At 42.3% G+C, this 26732-nt stretch overlaps 1 protein-coding gene across 2 annotated transcripts in view; it reads right to left on the reverse strand.

Annotated features, from left to right (window-relative positions):
• The window catches only part of LOC137258332 (uncharacterized), an 83889-nt gene extending 65105 nt beyond the window's left edge, over positions 1–18784 (reverse strand). The window contains exon 1 of one of the 2 annotated variants that reach the window (XR_010954626.1): positions 18668–18733. The gene's annotated coding sequence lies outside the window, so the exon portion shown is untranslated. Of the gene's footprint in view, positions 1–18667 lie in introns of both variants that reach the window. The other variant, XM_067795971.1, reaches the window with a different exon arrangement.
• Between the last annotated feature and the right edge of the window lie 7948 nt (positions 18785–26732).

Consider the following 26732-nt stretch of genomic DNA (forward strand, 5'->3'; position numbering starts at 1 on the left):
TAGACCTAGCCAGTGTGTATTACCTCCCCATTAAACCACTCTTCTCGTTGGAGACGGTAAACTAACTGAAGACGCTCGATCCGGAACACCGACATCAGTCGAATAAAGCCGGCGAGTAAACAGTCATCAAGATATTTCATTGTACACATCTGTCGGTTGTCGTAATTATATTGTCGTTATTTCCAGTAGAAGGTCGCGGATGTTGTAGTTAATGGTAAGTTGAATCAGTTTCTGCCGAGGCGTTACTCAGTTGATCCTCATAACCCAGCCTCATTAAAACCCGATCTTGAACTCCTACAACATGCTTTCCTGACTCCAGTTCAGAGGACACAAGCAAGAGAGTTCGCGTCAGATGGACCTTTGATTGTCCAATCAAACTGAGGGATTTATGTGTTCTTGAACCAACTGTTTGTCAGCTTTTTAAAACAATTCTGTCGTATTTCTTTACCAGGAATTATCTCTGTACTTGACAACATTTAAGAAATACAATATAGCCCCAGAAATAAACCTATGGGCGTAAATCCGATGGCACAGAAACGACCGGATGTATAAACTTACCATAACAACATTTTTTTTCACATTCAGAATTCCTCGGTTATATTCGCGAACGTGCTACAGAAATCAGATGTATATGCCAGAATGTTTCCCCTGGGTTTTGGTCTACAAACTAGCTTCAATGTCATGACTTCATACAGGGAAGTACAATGTAAGAGCAAGGATGTTGTTTATTTGAGATTAGTTATGGCGTGACCTCGTTTCTCAATTCTGCATAGAACCTCATTTCTCATTTCTGCATGACACCTGTTTTCTCATTTCTGCATATGGAGCCTCATTTTTCAGTTCTGCATGGAACCTCGTTTATCAATTCTGCGTGGAACCTCATTTTTCAGTTCTGCATGGAACCTCATTTCTCGATTCTACATGGAACCTCATTTATCAATTCTGCATAGAGCCTTATCTCCCTGTTCTGAATGGAACCCTGTAATAACTAAAGATTTTTCGCCATGTTGTAAAGAGCACACTATTCAATATATAGAAATTAACCTGGACAAGAGTCCTTCCAGCAACGATATATTTTCCCTCAGTGTCATTGTTGTATCATAGAGATTCTGACTATTCTACACTTGATCATCTACTCTGGCAGCTAAAAGACAAAACTCTGCATTCTTGGTCTTGGAGCATGTCTCGTGTTGATTAGACAGTTTCATGTGTTTTAAAATATGTCTCTTATAAACCTGACTGTATTAAGACAACGGTGTTGGGTCTGACAAAATACGCGCAGTGTTATCAATTATGTGATGAATCTCGAACTAATTCGTCCATTGTTTAAGACAACCTGGGCAAACAATCCAATGATCGATGTGATGAACATCCCTCCACGCCGTTGCAGTACGACCACTCGCAAATAACCAAGCCAACAAATCTGACCACTTAACACAGGTTGCTGAGGACGTATTCTAATTTGGAATTCCACGGGGATCTCAAGCTGTTGCGTTTCATGCAGTTATAAAGTATGAATTATTCAGCGAGACAAATAATGCCAAATCCATGGTACCATATCCTGTTGTAGTGGAACCCTTGCTGCACAATATAAATGTAATGCAACACGTGGTGGACCATGTAAAACCATCAATAATTCACTGAAACCTTTTCATGCAGGAAAACACGTTCCTCGTCATCGGTGCAATCTCAACGCATCACTCGTTATAGACTAAGGCTTATTCTGAATAGATATAATTTTGATAGTAACAAACAAACCCATTTTAATGACATAGAAAAGGAGCCCCGGGGAGACCAGAGATTTAGCACTGCAGAGAATGCTTGGCAAAAAACTAGGCAAAATAATGTGGTCCAGGGACTGTGAGACAGGCAATACTCACTAGTACTCACGCAATTAGCAGTACTCTCGGTGTATGATGTTGGATACATCGGAGATTCAGTATCTGCGGGAATCTAGACTTGCTTTATTAGGGTTTTAGGGCAGATGGGAAGGGTGATTAATATCGGTTAGGGAATGTGCGACAGACTAGACGGTGTCCTGTAAACATCGAACACGTCAACCAGCCTGATTGTCAGATTCATTCACTGATTTGGGGTTTTAGGGCTGAAGGGAAGGGAGAATAATGTGTTTCAGGAAACGTGAGACAGACTAGACGGTGTCCTGTAAACATGTCAGTCTGTCTGATTGCCAGATTCATTAAACCGCCTTATACGGGGATAGTCGGGTTCTAACCTGGACACTCGATAGCACCATTGAGCAGCTGTCGGCTGTGTGTGAATATAGTCCTAAACTCAGTCAGACATCAGGGGTTAACAACTTCAAAATGTGAACAGGTCAAAATGAAGTTAACCAGACCAGGCAATCCAAAGAAAATAACTCAATTGTTAGTTCCAGAGAATAACATAATGAATCTGAGACATGTATTTACTGTCTAACATTATATTCACAACAGTCATTATGTTTTCTCAGATGCATGGAACATGCTATTTCAATTTTTTAACCAGACCGTCGGGCTGGCTAGCTTTAGACTATTTCATACACTGCCATTGGCACAGATGATACTAGATACTAGATTCTAGACACTGATGCAGTGAAAGCAGCGTTAAAATGCATGGGCATGGTGAATGTGGGGACTGTAGATCAGTTAATATTTTGGTGTAGTGAAACCCTGTTGGACACAGTCAAACACGTTGCAAACTGCCGTGCTGATGTGACATCTTGCAGAATTTCATTTGATTTAACGGTCACCATAGTCACGTGTCATTAATGTCAGATGAGTGAGTGAGTTTTGTTTTACGTCGCTTTTTCCAATATTCTATCAATATTCCAACGAAGGACACCAGAAATAGGCGTCACACATAGTACCCATTTGGGGAATGGAACTCGTGTCTTCGGCGTGACGAGCGAACGCTTTAACAACCGGACTACCCCATCCCTCCCTTTAACCCCGAAATAGGCTCACTTATTCCGTAGTAAGAGTATTAAGAGAGCCCAACGATGCTATTTTAAGATAGTATATGATAATCCAGAGAAATGCCGATGTAACAATCGACTGTATTCATGCAGTTCTGAAACTTCACCTCTAAACGTCCATGGCATGCAATGACTTGTCTACAGAGCATTACGCTTATAATCAGTTCTAACAAATAATAACACGCTTGACATTTTCTAAACAACAGTTATTCCCATTCCGTGTTCATCGGGAAAGAAATATATAATTTCAAACGGTTTCCCTGACAACGCCCCAAACCCACTAATTATCATACATGGCTACACAAATCTGCATATCGCGTTCAGACAGATTGTCAGATGATATGCCTCTCTCATAATATTTTCATGACAACTGCTTTTATCACTTAAACCATCTTGGCTACGGACATGCTGGGATTTATGAGAGCAGTTCGTGATACAATCTTCTGTCGTGATTAGAACACTAGCTCCAGCTGAAGAAACTCGGTTTCAGACACAATTATTTAGTTGGATCTTTGTTATGTGCTATTTGAAGGTTAAATTACGTTGAACGTCAAATCTCCATTGTGGCAAATCCTCGCTGCTATTACTCTCTAATGACTGACTTGAGAGTAGTTTGCATTCATATAGTATGCAAGGTATTTTTGGATTAGACACTGAATATTTAACAAGGCTTGTTCATAAGTAAGAAGTAATACACTGAGATACAATGAAATCGAACTTATTAGCATGTCTTGAAGCCACAGGGGTATTTGATATACCCACGCGGCTACAATGTCTTTGAAAAGAATCAAGTCACGGATTAAAATGCTAATTGCACCAAACTTCGAGGTCCTGAAGCTGTACTGAAACCAGAACTATTCTATTGATTCGTCTCGATGAGATACTTATATTACTTCTTTAAGACGGCAGACAAAACTAATGACTTCAGAAAAGCCGTTCTTGCTGTAATGTCCTCTATGTGTAAGTCTTGCCAGGACATGATGACGTTCAGTTGTTTCCGCCAAGGACTGGATTTCATTCGTCTGCCCTCGGCCAGTTCACGCCCACACGTCACGACTGTGAAAACTGTTATCATACGCACATCATTTTATTTCATACGTTCAGTAGAGTAAACCGTGTTTGTGATGAATGATGTATCTCAGGAAAACGCATGAGAACCTTGTTCTGTCAAAGGCCCACGGCTGAATTGCACGGGGCAATCTTAGCGCTACAATAATTGTAACTCCCATTCTTCAACATGGGCTTAAGAAAGTCGCAGCACTGAGATGGCTTTGTGCAAGTGGGTCCAGGAACCCTGTCCACAAAGGGTTCGTAGCACTATACCATTCTTAAGTCAGCGATGTTGTAAATAGGTCGTATCGTTACGAACGGTTTCTGGACCAGGATCCAGGACATGACATTGAATTCCGTTGCGAAACGAATGAAGTCCTTGATGTGCATATGTTTCCATGTTGATTCTCAAAGAAATAACTACTAGTCTTTATTTATAGGATGGTATGGGAACTCGGCCGATTAATGCCAGCCCGCCTCTTCAGTATGCAGTGATATTCATGCGATTCCCACATACAACAGCCGCATGCCAGTGTTGATCCACTACCATTGATATTTTCATTTCCGCTTCACAAGTGGATGTGACCCGATGTCAAAACCTTGAGCTCAAATGAATATGCAGGATGACTCTTTCACAGATGTTCTTCGCCCGGCTGTTCAGAACACACATCTTACTGCTGACCTTAATCAGGGCATTTTGAACAACCACGTTGTGCTTTTACGATTTCGACAGATATGATGGGTCTGTCTTACCAAATTCACAAGCAAACGGCAATCTAGAACTTCGGATGTTAGTTTTCTTCCCCTGAGCCGGTGTGGCTTTGCGTGCAAGGTTTTCTGATAACTATATTATCGGAAATCAAAGATGGCTGCTTTGTGGCCATATCAAATTTCAGGTTTGGTATCGTGGTCTAACTTTTAACCTCCTTTGACGAGACTGTGGAATGGGTTTTGCTGTTTCTATTTTCATCTCAGTCTATTTGGCACTACCAACCTAATCATTGCTGTTCAATCGTCAAACAATACGCAAGTATCAGATCAAGAGAGCGACAGACAGATCACGAGAGAGAGAGAGAGAGAGAGAGAGAGAGAGAGAGAGAGAGAGAGAGAGCATCCACCTTTCTCCATCGAGTCATCATAATTGTCACACAGTCTGTTCCCTTATACAGACTTCACAGAGCGCAACTAATAACACATAAATACGAGACATGTGAAGTAGCCACATCGTCATCGTACGTTCTATAGTGACAACAGAGTATTCACAGGACTGTATGACAAAAGGGACGACAAGTAGCAGTAAAAGTAGTCAAAGTTTCCTTGTGACTAACACAGTCCAGCAGTTCCAGCCTTTAGAGGTACAATCGAGCACATGCTGCCATACGACAAAGGCGTCAATTAGCGTCATACGTCTATTGTTCAGACGTTTTAAATCAGAGTTCCAGCATTTCAAGAGCTTAGTAAATCATTCCAAAACGTTTTATGGTACACATTTAACCCATCAGTTAGCAACAGAGGTTTTGATTAGTACCATAATATTACATTCCGGTGTTCCAGAACAATATTCTCCCTGTTCGTGACGCTACCACCCCCGATGAAGCAGCATACACGCCCACCATTTCACGAACACCTGGTACCATCATTATCTGACAATGTTCACATCAATACACTGGCGTTGATCTGGTCCGAATCGTTAAATAAACCCTGCTTTTAGCAGAGATTTCTTACAATCTTGGAAGGAATAACGTCGCTTATATTGACATCTTTTTAGATTTTTACCTTGCTTTAGTATCCACTTAACCTATTTATGGTTGTTTTGTAAGCTGTTCTGTCCATGCCATAACGCCCATATTCAGTTTACTGCTATCCATTTAATTATCCTCTCTGAAGCATACAGAATCAATGGCGTCAGCATAACGCAAGCGATAAAGATACCAGAGAAGCAAGAAGCGGACTACAATGTCCTCTGGGCAAAGCTGACTAGCTACTTTACATCGCAATGGGTGTATCACACGCCGTACAATTAATATACAAATAGCATTTATTGTAAAGGAATGTTCCTCCTGCGCTGAAAAAGCAATCTAATTTTCAAAACGAACGCCAAAGGACCGACGGTTACGTCTTCAAAAAAACCTATTACAATACTGAATGAAATGCAGAGCGGAGTTCAACAGAACACCCTATAAGGATATTGCTCCCACAATAAGGAAAGTGGAACAGAGAGATCATATTCAACACAGTATTTGAAATAGAGTTTCAGGGGGTATTACATAGAAACCGCTCAACCCTAATTTACCCGCTACGCAGGGGAAAATACATCATGCAGCAAAATAGGTTTCCGATCCTCCTGGGCTGGGTGTTCAGAAAACTGGCTACAGTCCCCAGTTTACATCACTATCAATGGCTGATTACATGGCGTTATGTTTTGCCGCAGGGCCAAGAAATGACATTGAATTTTGTTGAGACGTGGTTGAAATTAAACTGCTACTCTTGAAGTCATTGATATGCATACATTTCCGCGTTGCTTCTTAAAGAACTAAGTACTTTTCGCTCATGGTGTTTAATAATATGATAACGGAGTTCGAGTGTACAATGATTGAAACTCTTAACTGAAAATGTTTTTATACTAAACATATGCAATAAATAACATCTTGAAGGTTCCGTTACGCCATTGTTCACTTGGTCAAAAGATGGTGGTTCGTGCAGGTTTCACGCCAGCTGTATCAGGTGTCCATTGTTAACGCTAAATAGAAAGACAACTGTCCCATAGGTGTATACTGCCACTAAAACCATCAGCACAAATGTTTGTCCGTCATGATGTACCAGTCTTAGGTCTTGTTGTATGTGTCGGCTGATAAGCGAGTGCTTAGTCCAGACGCCATCTTGATTTATGAATGTCTCGGCGTCATAACATACATGTACGTGTCCACCAGACGGACTCCATCACCGAAATGATGTCACAATGAACACTCGTTACTTTTTCTTGTCATAAATCAATAATAATTCCCCCGTCAAGTGGATTAATATTGCACGGGCTAATATTTGAAATTTAGATGGAACTCCGAAAATAAACTTCTTGGAGCGTGGCGTAATTTGGTATTCTGCTTCACTGAAATTCCTCAGGATTATCAGATACTCCGCTGACCTTCTGAAAATACGATCTGCTGACAGTGGGCGCTGCACCAAGGCAATTATATATCGCCGCCAATAGAAACATAGGAAGGAAAGTATAATATTTTGCTTTGCTGAATTTGGTGCCATAAACGCTAGACCAGAATTGTGTTCCACCAACTCGACGAATACGCTTTTTAATACGACAGCAGATGATGAAGGATAATTTGATTTAGGTGATAGAATGTCCCAGAAATGTGAGCCCAGGTGACACCGTTCTTTCTGAATCTTCCGCGAATAACGCATTCTCTTTGCATTGTTGAAGTAATCTCACTATCCCCATTCCTCGAAAATGTTGTTGTATTACTCAGTTTTTGCAAGGGATGCTGAGACATTTGATTTTGTGTAAGGACAGAGAATGGCCAGTCTCAATTATCCGACGAAACTGATTCAAAATAGCGGTGAAAATATATGAATGAATCTTTGAAACATAGTGTGAAGTCCATTTCTGGTCTCCATCTCCGTGATATTGCTGGAATGTTGCTAAAAGCGGCGTAAAATCAAATCCACTCACTGGCGAAAACGTTAGCATATCCTGCTGCAAAGCCCACGGGAGAACCTGTCCGAATCTGTCCTCATATTTCCGTGGAGAAGAGGGGAGCTATGTGGTTAAAGATTTTTCAGTTCATGTCGAAGGTTTGAATCCTCATGTGATTTACGACCCGTGAAGATCAGGCACAGTCTTTGCAAACCGTGCTTATAGTTCAAAAATGACTAACGAAATCAGGCCGTAAGGTTAGCTGACGTGATTGTCATCATATCAATGCTCATGATGTCAATCATTGGATTGTTTATCGAGACTCGAACATTTCCAGAAGACAGAATATTGCTCAGTACTTCGAATCATATCGGTTTTATCCGTCGTCTCGATATATTTCTGGAGTGTTAATTTAACTGACGAAATACACATCATTCACCATAAACGGACATTGGTGGAATGACGATAACTGTACATGTCATGGAATTCTAAACAGTAAGATAAAATGACCAAAGCAGGGATAATTTTGGTATACGGATGTTCTGAATCTTTATTCTAATACTCAAACATTACACACTACCCATCAAAAGTTTAAACTCACCTAAAGCACTCACGGTATGCTAAGCACACACACATGGTTACATGGAACATGACTTTCTCCACTATCTTGGGAGAACTAACAGGACTATGCATCAAATTGAATCCCATGTGATGAATCAAAAACCAGGGCCTTGGGCGTGACATGCCAACGCTTTATTTGAAATTTAACCACTAAGTTATCACTCCACCCCAATAAGATTTAAAAGTAATGATGATGGGGCGATGAGGTAGTCTTATGGATAACGCGTTCGCTCGTCACGCCGAAGATCCGGGTTCGAATCCCCACATGGGTACAATGCGTGAAGCCCATTTCTGGTGTCCCCCGACGTGATGTTGCTGGAATATAGATAAAAGCAGTGTAAAACTAAACTCACCCACTTAGGGAAAGACATTCAGATTACTAGTCAGTAGTACATGTATATGCAACACGCAGCTGATGACGTAAAATACCGTCGTTCCTTGAGCCCCGCGAATACCTTCAGGCACAAAACGTCTTGTTTGCCATCGTGTTTACAGAAACATTCTCTGTTGGAGGTTTGTGTTTCATTTCCGTCTTTCTCCTAGTCGCGTATATAAATAGAGGCTCAGACATACCTATGGCAGGCTTTGCTAGGTGATAATTGTACTCCAATATAAATCCAATCAACGCCACATTCTAGTAATAGCGGTTGACGTTAGGATGTGCATTCTGACGTGCTCTAAGGTGAATCTTAACGTCTGTTCCTGCCCTAGGACCTTTTACTGTCGAAAATGACGCTTTTGTCGGACAGCTGCTTGCGCTTTGTCGTTGTAGAGAGTTAGATACGAGTGAATGAGTTTGGGTCTACGCCGGTCTTTAACAATATTCCAGCATTATCACGACGAGGGATACAAGTAATGGTCTTCACACATTGTATCCAACCCGGGTCTTCGGCGTGACGAGCAAACGCTTTAGCCACTAGACTACCTCACCGCCCCTGGGCAAGGAATATCAAAGTACTGAATATTTAGAAATATCACGGCGGAGAACACAAGAAATGATCTTCACTTATTTGGACACAAGGTTTTTGGAGACGCAGTTAGCTGTACGGAGTTACCTCCCTTGTATATGCCAGGATATCTTATCATATGATCGAGTCAGAAGTTCGAAATGTTTACGATCAATAAACGTTTTGTGACATTTGTCCGTTTAAGTTTTCCGCTTATATTGTCGTGATGAATTATTGATTAAACTCGAGTTATTAAGTCTAATTTCAAGTGGTAGTATACCCCAATAAAAAAGCGTTTGATTGCCATAATAAGTCTGGGTTCGAATCTCCATGGTTGTATATCTACGTGCGCGCGCGTGTATGTGAAATGATGCAAGAATGTTAGAACGTGACATTGTCTCGAGGTATTGCTAAACTCTCGTGATATACCAGAAGGATAAATTGCGATAAAATCCCCAGCACTCGTTCAAATCGAAACTTTGTTATCACTTCACTAAAACTACCAGATCACAAAGGCTATTATACACATTTGTTCTACTGAACCGATAATGAGTGAACATGGATACATGTAAGACCGAATGTCACGTCTCTGTGTTAATGATACGTGTTCACCTCCCCCGGCCTTCACGCCCGTTGATATTAACGCAGCTGTGCCGAGGAGCGGAAACACAGGTGTGAGAGATGACGTCACCCGCAGGTATCACCTACATTTGCATTTACCCGTATGTGCTTTGATGTTTGACTGCTGCCGAGATACCGTCCTCGTGAAATGTGATGTTGTTTCAGGATCACATCTAGAAGACTACAACGTTTCTCTGATTCGCAAAAGAAACCTAACTAACGCACCTGCATACTGACCCTGTGAGGGTTTTGGCGACCAATAGCAGGTAATACGGGGTTTACTGGAGGGATTAACGGGGGACAGCTGACGGTCAGTACCTGTGTACTACCTGGATTAGTAGCCCGGTCACCGCGGACCCCAGAAACCATACACTATGGGATATGTTGTGGGACATATTGTGTGTGAGTGAGTGGGTGAGGGAGGGAGGGAGAGAGGGGGCTCTACACCGCTTGTAGCAATATTCCAACACCATCACGACTGGGGACACAGAAATGGGTATCACACATTCCACCCATGTGGGAAATGGAACCATTGTCTTCGGTGTAAAAAGCGCAGGTTTTAACCATTAGGCTACCCTGTAAGCTGCCTCTTGTGACAAGCATGGTTTGCTGAACAGCACTTTTGACCCGAATCTCCATATTAAATATTGATGGAACTGGTAAAGTGTAATAGGACACTACAGGGTCATAACGACTCAGTCCAGTCATGTAGTGTTTGACAACTAGCTGAGCTTCCTGCGTATCCCAGATGTTAGTCTGTCGTACAGACCCTGAAGTAAATATATCCAAGAAAGCCCACGCAAGTCTAGAAAATGTGGCAAGTCTAGATTTCCTTAGCTTCAGGAAAATGAAGGAAGTCTCAGGGCTCCATTTCATTATATTATTTTTTTTCACTATGAACGTTTTTTTCCAGTAAATTATGTTCCTTTCAGAGACTATTTGTTAGTCTACCCAGATGTTCAAGAAAGCTGTTATAAGACGGGTACTTTCGAACATGGCGATAAGATTTCATTACTCTCTCATGTATCCGTTGTCTGCTTAAGCAGTAGCCGCTACTTAACCTGCACTTAAAGCTGAGATACCCGATATCTCTGATCTTTTTCTTAATGTTTATGAGGGATAAAACGAAACTCTACATTAGTGAAGTGGCCTAGCTGTTGTGTAGTGAGTAGCTGCATTTTGTTAAGGGTCTTTTGTATATCGAAATGGATACCACAGTCTACACTGCAGGTACGGCTTGTTTAGAAGAGGGGTGGAGAGAGAGAGAGAGAGAGAGAGAGAGAGAGAGAGAGAGAGAGAGAGAGAAAGAGAGAGAGAGAGGGAGAGAGAGAGAGAAAGAGAGAGAGAGAGAGAGAGAGAGAGGGAGAGAGAGAGAGAGAAAGAGAGAGAGAGAGAGAGGGAGAGAGAGAGAGGGAGAGAGAGAGCCCCTCTGGATCCGCCTATTTGTAAGTGTATAGACTCGCGTTTTATGGTGTGAAACAGAAACAAAAGAGTGCTCGTGATTTATGATTTATAACCATAACCGTATTTGGACTGAACGTTTACATTTTTACCCAGTGACTGTTTTCAGTCTTGAGTCGTTTTGGTAACATTTGTAATTCTTTTATATGTTTAGCCAATTTGTTGCCGTGCAGCTGTGTTGCAGCTCATTGTGAGAACAAAACCCAAACCGTTGTTGTTCGTTTCATTACGCTGCAATCAACAACTTTCTATGTATATGACGGCGGTATGTACGGTATGTAAATAATCTGGATTGTCAGATATCATCAGCATCGACCTACGGATTCGAATATAATGGCATACATCAAGCAAGTCGTCGAGGCTGATGTAGGATGTTTATCGCTGCATGTCGTGTCACAATCCTCAGGTACCTCAATCGCTTTGGAGTGAAACGGATAATGGGAAAGAAGCATTACGAGGGCCACCATACGATGTTCCCGACTTTCCAAAGTGGCGTAACTCTGAAGGCATTAGAGAAGACTCGGCCATTCATCTCGTGCACTATTACCTCAATTTTTTTGGCTGTATTATAAACAAATTGACGTATTTTCAACGCCCCTTTGTTATGAACAAAATTTCACGCGCCCTTGAATTTCGGTGACCGGGGAACTGTTATTGTAAATTAATGAAGAAGTTCATTTTAAATACTGCACAATCCATACACAATAACTAGTCATCAAATACAACCGATTTCGATCAGTCGTCCTGTCAGATGCATTGGTCAGCTGCGCTAGCGACCGTGCGCTGTAATCAATAGTGAAGCGAGAGACAGAAATCCGTCGGACGGTAAATCTCTAGTATGGCGACAACAACCGATAAGGGCCTGATACAGCCCCTTATACCATGATAGTCATTACGACAGGCGGAAGATAGTGTCAAGGTAGTGGATTAAATGTCAAAGTCCGGATAATTGCTACCATTTTTATCAGCTCTGTGTTTATATACCGAACGATGCAGGATCAGCGCTATCGGTTGACAAACAAATAGAAGGCAGTAGGAGGACTGCTAAGAAGTCTAGATAGGTCAATTAGAGACATACTATGTGCATTAATCAAAGAGTAAATGCCACTTAATGTATATCGAAATGCCATGTGTATAAGCATACACAGATAATTCAAAATTCAACATGGTTACAAGCTGTCATATAAAGATTAAACGTGTAGCCATTTTAGAGCAATGGGAAGTAGCCTGGCTTATTACGCCTGGGTTTTACTCCGATTTTAGCAATATTCCAGCAATATCACGGCAGGGGACACCAGAAATGGGATTCATACATTGTACCCATGAGGTGAATTGAACCCGGACCTTCAGCGCGACGAGCGAACGATTTAACCACTAGACTACCCCATCGCTCCCATTACGGATGGGTATCAGAGTTCATTGTTACTACAAATGTTGTAAAAACAACAGTTGAAAGGATTCTAATTTACCAGTGTTATCAATCTTGGAGTGCAACAGAAAATGCTGCTTCATGAGACACATATTACAAACGTTTTTGACAAGAAAAATCATTTGGATTCTTATCTTTCGGAACGACTCCAAATCCTGGAACATGGCAAATCCGCTTTAGAACAGCTAATCAAAAATTACCCATGGAAACTGGAAGAATGAGAAGCAATGGTAGATCTAAGACACAATATACCTTTTGTAATAAGCACTGGAGAATGAATATCACGTCCATTTGACATTCCCAAGTCGAGCAGCCCGTAGAATAAATATCTTCCTGAACAGTTTGTAATAGTTCCACAGAAGAAACCTTAATTCAAATCTGAAATCGACTTGTGTACCACTTACTTTAAAATCAGTCAAAGGTATCAAGAAATCTATCACCTACGTACACATATGCTTGTATCTTCTTCGTTGTTGTACAAAACAGGAGCAGTGGGGTAGCCTGATGGTCAAAGCGTTTGCTTGTTACGTTGATGACCCGGGATCGATTCCCAACATGGGTACAAAGGCCATTTCTGGTATCCCCGCCTTGTTTTTGTTGGAATATTGCTAAAAGCGGTGTAAAACTAAACTCACTCGCTCGTAAAATACACAAATAGCTATGTTATCCGTGTCACGATATGTGATGTATGAGAATAACGTCTTTCTTCGACAGATCGCTCGTAGGTGAACTCACGTGTAATGTCTCGCGTGCTTCGGATACATCCATCATATCACGCATGCCACTGGACGTGCACCATCAACGTGAAGAGTCTTATAGCGAGACACAGAGCCCTGATGTTACGCGTGAAAAGCGAACGAAGCATATGGTATCCGATCGGCTGCAGAAACTAATTTACCTGTAGAAAGCAAATCAAATTCAGATTACCGGGACAAAATGTGAAGTAGCCACAATACCTGTTCTACGCCTCGGTCACCATCCTCCTCTGTCAGTAGAGAACTACACTAGCTCGCAACTAACATCACCACTAATATGATCACGCTGAGTGTGAGCGCCCATCATACTATAGTGATCACCTCGGTGTATCCTCAACTAATGAGCTTCTCACTCCATCACATACAGACAGTCTTTTCCACACGCTCGGGTACACACACCATCCTTTGTCAACCTTATCAGGCGAAACATCTCCCTTTATTTTTGCCTGGGTAATTTGGAAAGCAATTTTATAATTACGCGGTAGTCCTAAAGGGTAGTCACTGCATATAAACACGATGTTACCTCGCCCCATTAACTTCATATGCAACAGAGCGTGACTATGTGAATGAAATATTAAATATTGATATTCCTTAGCGCGTGTTCGGGTGTTTAGCTGTTACTGTTTTACGACAGACGCGTTCAGGCGGCGACATGGCGAACGCGCGTTCTAACCATCAAGGATTGGAGTTTTGATATTCTTTGTGTGTTAATTGCCTGTTAGAAGGTGTTTGGTATTCCATAGGCGGGTGGTTGAAATGTTTTGAGCTTTGTTGCTAACTACTTTTCTCCCTTTAAGGTCCATACAGACCGTTTACGAAGTAAGGGGATCTCCATGATGGAGAAGGCTTCCTGCCGTCGGCGTGTGAAATTTCACAAGACGTAAATGACGTCATCATCATTTGCATAATGCTTGCCATTTCGTCACTTCCGGAGGTGGAAGTATGACGGTGAATATGGTAAGTGAATATGTTTTATGCCGCTTTTAGCAATATTCAAGCAACATTAGGGCGGGGAGAACAGAAATGGGCTCCACACATTGTAATCACGAGGGGAATCGAACTCGGACCTTTGGCGTGAAGAGAGTACGCTTTAGCCACTGGGCTACCCCACCACCCCGAGTGCATTGTGTTTTTCTGTATATCTTTATAACACAGGGCAACCAATATCGCTTCATGTTAACAGGATTTTCTGTTATGTGTAAATCAATACACATTATTATTTATCCCCCACTCTCGTCTACGGATGTCTCTTGCACAGCTGTTTAAATAAGGTCGCGTTAATGAACGTCCTAGCACATCATTCTGCTACAAAAAAGTAATGCTTGACCTCGCTTAGGATCGATATGTTTTACAATCTCCTGTAAAACAACACTTAAAATACAATTTCGGTTTTATGTTACTATTTTAATTCAATTTCGAATTACCCAGTTTAGTTCATTTTCTTTGCCTCTTAAAGTGAGCACTTATTCAGAGGTTTTACGTCGCTCATATTCTTCATACAGGGAAATCAGGAAGTCCATTTGCGTGAAGACCGAAAGTTTGCATTCAACAGGAATGGCAAAACCAAACTGTCCCTGGTCGACACTAAGTGAGTGTGTGGGTAAGTTTGAGACGGCGCATTTAGCAATATTCCAGCTATATCACGACGGGGGACACCTGAAATGGGCGTCACACATTGTACCGGTGTGGGGGTGTCGAACCCGGGCCTTTGGCGTGACGAGCGAACCGTTTAATTACTAGGCTATGCTATCGCTCCTCAGCACTAAGTGTCAAATGTTTAAATGTTTGAGAGGCGATGGATTCGCTCTTCACATCGAAGACGCAGGTTAAATTAAAACCCCACCCCACCCACCCCCGTGGTACTGCACTGCGGGAATATTGCTAAAACAATTTTTAGCAGCATCAAAAATACCTCCCACACGTCCACACTCTGCCTTCGTTTCTGGACAGCGCACATCTGTGCTCATGTAGTCGACCGATGGATTTCCTGGGAGAGGGAGTTATTTACTGCGATACCACAGGGACATCACCTAACTCTCTGTAATTTAACACTTGAATATGTGCAGCTCTGAGCTGAAATAACGGTAATAACTGACTACTAGTATGTGCCCCATCCACACCCAGCGCCCTCTCGGTATGAACGGTATGTTAAGTACGACCGCTTCCCATAAAATTACCCCTCAATCCGATAGCACATCAAATCTGAATCTTTTAATTCTTCATAAACTACCAACGGTGGTACGCGAGTTAATGCGAACAACACCCCAGATTATTTAACGTCAGTAATAGGGGAAATATAACGCGTGGTTTGTCGTAATTAAAATGTTCACGTCGCACGACTAGTGTTGTTTGACAGGCCCTACGTATGAGATAAGTATATTTTTAGACTGCGTACGCAGCCATCAATCTCAGGGCAGTAATAAAGCTGCCTATAGATGCAAACATTCTAAATAGCCTACATAAAATATAGTGTGTCAGGTTTTGTTGGATGGCCGAGCTACTTTATTACTCTCCGACACGAAGTAGGAAGTCCCATTGAGGGACAAGGGACACTTTTGAAGGTCTTTGCTTTGCAAAGCAAAATCTGCTTTGTTTTTACACGTGTTCCGGTAGTACGTATTGGATGTTTTCCTGAGCGGAACAGTCGCGTGCGAGAAGGTTTCAGGCTGAGCACCTGGTGCCCTCGTTGCCACCATTAAAATTCAACACCTGCTACATGGTGATACGTTTGAATTTACGAGCGTATGCAGAAAGTGTTGACACCACTGACATAGATGTGGAGGTTATATTTTTCAAACATCCGGTTCAGAATTGATCTTGAGGAACCCATGGTTGTCGTGAGAGGCGACTAAAGGGATCGGGTGGTCAGGCTCGCTGACTTGGTTGACACATGTCATCGCATCCTAAATGCGCAGATAGATGCTCATGATGTTTATTACCCGATTATCTGGTCCAGACTTGATTATTTACAGGCCATCGCCATATAGCTTGAATATTATCGATTGTGGCGTTTAAAAACATCCAAAACGTTTCAAAACAAAGCATATAGTGTATGTGGGTCATTAATGTGATATGCCCCACTTCAACATCCCTCGCCCCAGCCATATTTCAGTTACAAGGTCAGTCATCATAAACAGACTTGAATCATAGGTACAATCAGCGATCACGATTTGTTAGATAGATGTGTTTCACGTGGTGTGCACTATAACAAGGAGACTGTTGTGTTTGATTTGGTTCACATGAAACGCTAGGTCAGATATGCACTAGAAAACATGCAAAAAAACCCCCAGATTTGTTTGACGTGGTATGCACTATAAACATATATACATCGGTCGACTAGATGTGTTTGAAGTGGTATGCGCTGTAATGCATGAGGGTCGATGCGTTTGATTTGCTTGACGTGCATGTGGTATGGACTATAACACATAGAGCCTGATGTACAAGGTGCGTTTGACATGGTATGCACTATAACACATAGAGCCTGATGTACAAAATGCGTTTGACATGGTATGCACTATAGCACATAGAGCCTGATGTACAAGGTGCGTTTGACATGGTATGCAATATAACACATAGAGCCTGATGTACAAGATGCGTTTGACATGGTATGCACCACAACACAGAGAGACTGGAGGACATGATGAGTTGGACGTGGTTTAGGAGATAAGCATACAGAGATAGGTAGGTCAGATGTGTTATGCGTGGTATGCGCTCTATTCCTACTGGAGGGTCAGATTAGCTTGGCGTGTTTCAAGCTAATTAAACTAATATACCACCTAGCTATCTAATATACCACCAATCTGCATGCATTTACATGTCTGACAGTCTGCTTTTTTAACCGTTTAGCAGTTTTAGACGACAAAAGTATGACAAATGGTCTAACCCACTGAGATTGCACTGCAATGGAAGACTGATACATTTTTAATACGGGAGTGGACAAAACATTAACAAACATTTATATGAAACACTCTGCAAACACGGCGTTCCAAGGTAAGTCATGACATTCACATAAAATACATTTTAATCGGATAACCTGTTCTTACTTGTGTCATGTTTCGCCACTATCAATTCTCAGTGTTTAGTTTCTGTTGCCTGGTAGAAGGATGTGTTACTTTGGCTTCTATATGGAATGAGTGAGTTTAGTTCATCGCTTTTAGCAATATTCCATCAATATCACGGCGACGGACACCAGATATAGACTTCACTTTGTACCCAAGTGGGGAATCGAACCCGGTCCTTAAGCGTGACAAACGAACGCTTTAACCACTGGGTTACCCAAACGTCCCTCTAAATGGAGCATAGTTTCTGTAACGTCAAGATGGGTGATGACTGAGTGTTTACGTTTAATTCGCAGCACCGCAGCAAGTAGGATCGGCTTAACAAATGGTTCATATGATGAGAATCGAACCCTCATTTTCAACCGCTTGCAAATAGACGCATCAACCACCAGCTCAAACTACCGCCTTGATCGAAATGGCAGTGATGCCTGTAATTATGATAAAGAGCTAACAGCATTTGCGTCTCCTCATTGAAAGAGGTTGGAAGGGTTAAACTGACTTTAGCACTAGTTTCTGCTGACATCGTTAACAGCTGATTCTTGCTTGTCTAACAAAACGGCTGCATGCACATAAAAGATGAGTCTTAATCATTTCGACAACAATGGCGTCGATCAGCCATAGTATATCACAATCCATTGCAACTTTCCGTCCTTGAAAAGTTCTACTCTTATTAAAGGTCTCGAGGAACTAACTGTCAGATATCGAAGTCTATGCTGAACGTTTGTATCTCTGCATGAAATCCATTGTGTATGTCCATTTACAAAATCACAAATGGCTAAATTTGCCCCAGGCTAGAAGGGAATTCCTAGAGCCATTTTAACAGAGTATGGTGAATATTGATAAAATCGACAATCACAAAACGCGCTGCACGCCGTATTTAACCAGGCTTTCAGTGATAGCCATACCTGAGAGGTGCCATTGATCGGGCGAAGTCAAGCTTAATGGCGCATAATAGTATCTTCAGTGTTCGAGCCAGTTAGCATGATGCTGTGTTCACGCTGTCAGGAGTATAAGGAAGGTATGCCAATCTCAATCTCCCAGATATATCTCTAGGTTATCACAGCTGTCAGTATCAATAAAAGATGTAATTTGTTAAATTACTTACCGCCTATCGAACTACGCTTTATCTCTTCAACAACACGTTCAACGCAGTATCCATCACTGTGTCGTCTGCTTCAACTGCGATTGTCGTCTGTCGTCAGGTATTAACTTCCGGGTGATCCTGGTTGAGATAAAAACGGAAGGAGGTGACAAATCTTTACATATGTAATCCATACGTGGTTTAAACAACGTGTAGAAGTAGGGTATAGGCATCAGCTGTCCGCAACGCGCAGACAAGGGTGAATGAGTACAAGGCCAGGTGTGATGTGAGTCACGACGGTTACCTGAGTCTCTTTACAGCGTCCAGCGACGAGGTGATACACAATAGAATGTCACACGCTCTCTCAAGTATACATGCGTGGGTGGATCGCTGAACTGTCTCGAACCAAACTATACGCCTTCCCATCAATGTTTGCCGAACGTGCTGATAAACCCTCCACTCGCTCCGGACACGGGTCAAGGTGTCAGTCAGCCCAACGGGCTCTCCATCCTCCGATAAGCTGGTCTCAGCGATAATCCACACTTCCTATAATCCACGTGTTTACAAAGACGATATATTCATATCCTCAGATCTCCTGACCGCTGTCCGTCACAGCATCGAGGTGGCCTGGAGCACCTAGCCCGCCTTCAATTATGCTGCGAATGTAAATAGTCCGGTTTGAGCGGGCTCGTGAAGGCCAATTATTAGCTATGTGGAGTCCGACAACACTGACGGTACAGAGGCGCTGTTTAGATTGTGTCGGCAATAACACACCTGGTACACAACGACTTCACAGCATGTAGAGACTCCTAGCATTACCTGAATCCCGAGTCTTTGTTCGGCTTGCTAATAAAGCCATGGTAATAATCGCTATAAGGAGGTTGAGATTCCGATCCATTGAACGATATCAGCGATATAAAGAGGTATGATTTGTTGACTGGGGAGGAATTTCAATCCTCATTTATTAACCAAATAAAATTGATCATGTATGTTTCATTTTCTTTTTTGGGTTGAGCATATTTCACCATGGTGATTTGAACAAACTGTGAATAATACCGTTACATGCATGCGTGCGTGAACGGTGTTTAACGTCAGTTTCGAAAATATATTAGTCAAACTTAAACCTTGTCCTGGGATATTCAATCGTTGAATAGATTTTTATGGAGATTAAGGATTGATTTATCCCATGAGTAAACAGATTTTTCGCTTTGGCTGGTATTAAATTCAATACCAATAGTTTTACTGCATCGGTAGTGATACTGTGAAGAAACGTCTTAAAACAGCTTTCTTGACCAGCTGGGACAACGGGAAACCTAGTGACCAAAGAAGATATAACTAAATCGGTATGACCCTGTAGTGCCCTGTTATAGCTTACTAATCCCATAAATGTTTAAGATGGAGACCTGGGTTAAAATTGCTCTTCAGCAAGCCATGCTTGTCAAAAGAGGCAACTAACGGGGTGTGCAGGGTAAGCCTCAATGAAGTTGATCATATCAACGTAATATCATTCCGATTAAGTAGATCGACATGAGTTCAATCTTTGTCTTGTCAGCCTCGGCTGCTTACAATATAAAGAAGGCCAAAGTGTTGATGCGGCGTAAAACAACAACACAAAACTTAATATGGTAGTAGCACATGTTGTTCATGACAGAAACCTAATGTTTAAGATGAATTAAAAATAATATTTTTTTTAATAATTGCTGTAGAATTTTAAAACATATTTTAAAAAATGTAAACATCATGTGTAAATAATGGAGAGACCAGAAGTTAACGGCGCTGTAAATATTTCACTCACAACATGTTGGTCGACATCAAGACTGGGCGTGGACGCAACTACCGGGAGAAGGATATAGATATAATGGCGGAACGAGTATAATGTAAAAAGACACTGGATACAGAGCATGCCCTCCCATCCCACTCACTATACTCAAACATACATCAACACATGACAAGATCAATTAAATATAGCAACAATTGCTCTGCGGATTAACTGCAACAATCTAAACAGGGTATTCTGATCCATACGTAATGAATTCCGATTTTAAGCGAATGCCGTATCTGAGTGAGTGAGTTTAGTTTTACGCCGCTTTTAGCAATATTCCAGCCATATCACTCCGGGGGACCCCAGAAAATGGGCTTCACACATTGTACCCAAGTGGGGAATCGAACCCGGGTCTTCGGCGTGACGAGCGAACGCTTTAACCACTAGGCTAACCCACCGCCCCGATCGCCGTATCTACGTTTGAAGTGGATATTATTGAGCTCGAGGTAACTTCAGACCAGGTCATGCTTCGTATGTCCACACTGTTCAATCTTGGTGTGCCCCGACACGTAAATTCCATTCACGCCTTAAACCCGCTGTTTCGAAACATGTTTCGAACTCCGGGTGTCACGAACTTAAAGGATTCACGAATAATGTTGTGTCTCCATAAAACTACATCCTTCCAACCACCGTACTCGGATAGAGGGAGAGGGAGTTGGAGTTCAATGCCCTATCCTACCATTGCCTCTTGTGGCCCTTGACTTGATTATCCTGTTTGTTCACAAGCCGCCGGTCCAGACAGGTAAACGGCATCTCGGCGTCAAGTAACAAACAGGCGCTTACTTTTTTCAAGCAACTGGGTTATTCGAGAGTGCTACCGCAGAGCAGGACATGCTTACCTTTTTCGCAAACACCGGTTTTCATCACTGATTTTCAGCAGTCTAGTTATTTAATTCTGTTATGCCTTTTACGTAGAAAGGAATCACTTTCGGCGACTAACTGTGAGTTGTTATCCTTGTTTTACATACAAGTATTATTTGGTTGAACAACGCGAACAGTATTTCCGTTATCAAGGAATGTCAGCTGATCTAGCTGAATGAATGAGTGAGAGAGTGAGTGGGTTTATTTTTACGCCGCCTTTAGCAATATTCCGGCAATATCACGGTGGGGAACCCCACACATGGGCTTCATTGTACACGTGTGGGGAAACGAACCCTGGTATTAGGTATAAGACGTCCCCCAGTTCGTCGAATCAAAGAACATGATGCTGACACCCTTAAAATACACAAAAAAGGAAACAAAACACAACAAGAAGAAAACATAACCATTGTTAAAAAAGAGGAAACTAATATAACAAGAAGGTGAAGAAACCATCCACACCATGGTGAGGGCGAATCACGGATTTAAATCCACGTTCTTAGGCTCCTAGTTCTCCAATACGACGCCATAGACGTTCTCCAATACGACGCCATAGAATACAGATGACTAGAATACATTATACTAACTATGAATGTGCATACAAAATAGAGGCGGTGGGGTAGCCTAGTGGTTAAACCGTCCGCTCGTCAAGCCGAAGACTTGGGTTTGATTCCCCACATGGGTACAATGTGTGAAGCCCATTTCCGGTGTCCTCCGTCGTGACTTAGCTGTAATATTGCTAAAAGCGGCGTAAATCACAACTCACTCATACGATATGGAGAGATTAATAACGCTCCGTGAGAATACAACAAGCAGTCTATTTGATAACTCTTGAATCCACCACAGCCAAGACTAGACATAAGACAATGGTTGTGCCAAACACCACCAATGACACTACACCATTGAACCATTCTACGTGACCAAATTTCATTATCTGAAACATCAGTTCCTCGCTAATGCAAGAATGCTTTCTCCGACACAGCAGGAAGTGGGTTCCTGCTGCCAGATAGAGGACAACCATTTGCGTCAAGAAGCTCTAACTATTATATCAGTTGCGGAAACAGCACCGTTCGGTCATTTGTGTCGAAGCTAGAACTGCAGTTATACGGATAGTGTTATAGACCGGGGCACTTTCTTCGGATCAGGTAATGTGATTAGGGCCGTATCCTTGGATGATCGTTCTGGCAAATGCCAACAATAATAGAGGACTTTGTCTTTGCGTTAGGATTGGTCCGAATTGGCAATATATTTACTGGGAATCACACGTATTCGTATTAGACACATACTGCCTAAGTTTGATTCCACTAAGCCCGACACAAAAACCAGTGACTAAAGGAACGGTAGAAAAACCAATACAGTCAGATCACAGCTCCTAACCACCCGATCCGTGAAGGTCAGGGGTAAAATAGGCCTTCAGCAACCCATGCTTGCCATAAAAGGCGACTATGCTTGTCGTAAAAGGCGACTAACGGGATCGGGTGGTTCACACATGTCATCGGTTCCCAAATCCGCAGATCGATGCCCATGCTGTTGATCACTGGATTGTCTGGTCCAGATTCGATTATTTACAGACCGCCGCCAAATAGCTGGGATATTGCTGAGTGCGGCGTAAAACCAAACTCACTCAGTCACCCTAATCATCCAATCCACCTGTGTCATTTCATATGAAGTACTGTTACCCGGTCTACCCAGGCTTGGAACCTAGCATTCTAAGGAATCCATAGATAGGTGGGGTGTAGCCCATAGATCACATCAGGATCTAAACCTTAATAGAGATCCACTTTCTAAGGGAGACAGCTTAATAGGGTTTCGCTTTCTAAGGGAGACAACTCAATGGCGGTGGGTTTAGAAAACTGGCCTGGCGACCCGTTTTTTCTCACCGCTAGTGCAACCTACAATTATACATGGCTTCCATTGGCGGGTAATTAGCATAAAATAGAAATTGAAAAAATGTAAATCCTTAGCTTACTAACCTATACCTCCTCAGACTTTAGTCTTTCACAAGTTCCATTACCGTAAGACGTTTTGACGTACCCAAACTCAAGATGCCTTTTAACTTGGGCTGTTTTGTATTCATGTGTTTAGATGATCCATGTATATGTCTGACATTATATGACATTTTTATGCAAATTAGACTTGTCGGAAATGTTCTTCTTCAGATCTTTCTGCAGGTTTAATCTCTTGCAATATGTGGACCAGGATATAAAGAACAAATGCTGAGATATATAGATAACTTCCGGTGATTATGTTACACTGTAAATGCTAGGTCTGCATGCAGTGGCTTTGTCGTGGCTGGCTGGCCATATATGGAATTACCTACCTCACACATAAATGGCGTTTTCTTGTTTGCTAGGCGCTCTTCTGTTATTTTCAATGTACCCCACTTACAAGCGGGGTACATTTCCATGCCGCCAACTCATTCGGTACTTTTTGATAGCACTTCTTTATTGCGAATAACATTGAATCGTGCATGATGCACGGAAATTACCGATGTTTTGCGAATGCAAATCGATGGCAGGGAGAACTCGTCTGCAACATCTAGCGATGGCTACGAAATTATTTGCCACGCATTCCAATAAATTGATTTTTACAATGTAGTCCAATGTAGTCCCTGTGAACATTAAGAAGGGGAATTACACCGCAGGGACTAAGACAATACTTGCGGGAATGATAGACAAGATACAAGATTCGAGTCGTTTGATTCACACAGGTTGGCTGAAGTGTACGATCCAATTCCCACACTTGAAAGAGTTCAAAATTAACATTGAGGTGTTCGGTAAGATAAATAGGTTGTTCACTCGTCCCTTGGGGCCCATGGGTTGATATACCCTCGATGTTTAAGTTCCCTGAGCCCGAAGTGAACAATGTATTTCTCTTACAGAACACCTCCGTTTTGAACTGCTTGACGCATAGGTATCGCATCGTTCACATCACCTCCCGCAGGTATTGTCTTAGTGAAGCAGAACTGTGAACAGGTAAAGGATGTTGGGGTCAGCAGTAGTCTGTCTCACAGACCCTGGACCACGTTATTTTCCACAATGCCGAGCCCTCCCTGCAGTGCTGAAGTCATACATGAAGAAAGTCTACATTTCCTCTGTTTCGGGTCATGAATCTTCGACCTCACGGGGGCTCCTTTTCAATTTAAGTGCGTTTATTTATTACTATCAAACTTATATATATTAAGGGACTAAGCATTAGTCCAGGGGTCCCGAGGAAAGGGGTTCTGAGCACATCCCAAGGGGAGCTCTCTTTAGACCACAGTTTGGACCGTCCTTCGGTTAAGGCGCACCCCCTCCGATGTACAGCCGGCGGCGGTTACACTGTTAGCATGTAAACGTGTCTGCAAAGATCAGTGTTAGCGGTGGCACAACTGCTTGGGGATATTGTTGTCAGTCACATCACGGGTAACTGTGTGTGATACTCATGGAATGTGACAACATGACTGATGGAATCCAGTCCTGTACTATACCTTTACACACAGACACATAGTTCTATACTACATCAGTATCTAGTGCGTAAGACTACTACTACTACTACTACTACTACTACTACTACTACTGCTGCTGCTTCTACTGCTACTCCTACTACTACTCCTACTACTACTGCTGCTGCTACTGCTACTACTACTACTGCTACTACTACTGCTGCTGCTGCTACTGCTACTACTACTGCTGCTGCTACTACTACTACTGCTGCTGCTTCTACTGCTACTCCTACTACTACTGCTGCTGCTGCTACTACTACTACTGCTGCTGCTGCTACTGCTACTCCTACTACTACTCCTACTACTACTGCTGCTACTACTACTACTACTGCTGCTGCTTCTACTGCTACTCCTACTACTACTACTACTGCTGCTGCTACTGCTACTACTACTACTGCTACTACTACTGCTGCTGCTACTGCTACTACTGCTACTACTACTACTGCTGCTGCTACTGCTACTACTACTGCTACTACTACTACTGCTGCTGCTTCTACTGCTACTCCTACTACTACTCCTACTGCTGCTGCTGCTTCTACTGCTACTACTACTACTACTGCTGCTGCTGCTACTACTACTACTGCTGCTGCTGCTGCTGCTACTGCTACTACTACTACTACTGCTGCTGCTGCTGCTGCTACTACTACTACTACTACTACTGCTGCTGCTGCTACTACTACTACTATAGACTAAAGATTAGTGCCAGAGTATATAATTGTATGCAAATATGTATATATCGAATTGACATGTAGATCTTGAGTTCAACGTTTCTCAGTTTTCGCAAACACAAACAATTGACGTACCTATCGTTTAAGTGTACAACAGGTCAACTACATTCGTATTTAATTCATCAGCAATGTTACAGCAAAATATCTTCCGGCCAACACAACATCAGTTCTCCAACCTCTTGACCAGGCAATGATTTGAGCCTCCAGGCATCAATACAGGAAATCGAACCGGGGTCTTCGGCGTGACGAGCGAACCTTTACCCTACCGTGTTAGGCCTAAATAAACAATCTTTAATATTTAGCGTCCATGTCTATCCAAGCTTTCATCTAGAGTGTTATACAACATATGCCAGGGGTCATTCGGACATGAGAGAAAATGTTTCTTGTTACCGATGTCATGTTGTGTACTCTCCTAGCATGACATTCCACAGATAGAGATGTTGCCATGAGGCAATCTTCAAGTCTTGTCATCTCTGACATGGCGTGCATGATCACACTGTGTGAAATACATCCCGCAGATTCCAACAAAGACAGAGTACGGGCTCGGATTCCAGAGCTCACAGGGTCTTCTTTATCAACATAATTAGCCAGGAAATCGTATCCAACATCAGATATTTGAAAAAACATGTTCTCCGTGAGAAAGAGGTGAAATTACGTTTCTTGAGAGCGATGCCATCTTTGTATGCCATGATATGTGACAGCCGACCGCACCCCAGCGGGGGATGACGTCATCGTCCTCGCCCCTCCCCCCACCCCCTGCATCATAGTAGGTCTAGAATCCCCCAGGTTCTGAATCACCCTTCTCACTGAGGCACATGGTCAGTTTGAAAGGAATTGTTTGTTTCTATATAATTATGTATTCAGAACTGTTTGGTTTTGGAAAGTCCACGAGTCGAACATACTGAAAGCCATAGTTTAAAACTGAATTATTTGAAAATTACACTAGTTTTCTTTGCTGACTTCAGCCTCTTGAGAGACATTGTTTGAAATATAATTATTTCAAAATTATGCTTTTCTTTGCTGATTCCATTTTTAATACCATTTTAAAGAATTTGCCATTCCATCTCTTTTTCACTTAACAACGGAGTAGATTAATTAGACTGAGTCGGTTAACTGCACTTGCCTAATAGAAGAGATACTGGCTGTCAGCGATGAGGTTGACAAATGTCCGTTGGTACGTGCGTGCGTGCGTGCGTG

The sequence above is a fragment of the Haliotis asinina genome, chromosome 12, assembly GCF_037392515.1.
Source record: "Haliotis asinina isolate JCU_RB_2024 chromosome 12, JCU_Hal_asi_v2, whole genome shotgun sequence".
NCBI classification, from domain to species: Eukaryota; Metazoa; Mollusca; class Gastropoda; order Lepetellida; family Haliotidae; genus Haliotis; species Haliotis asinina.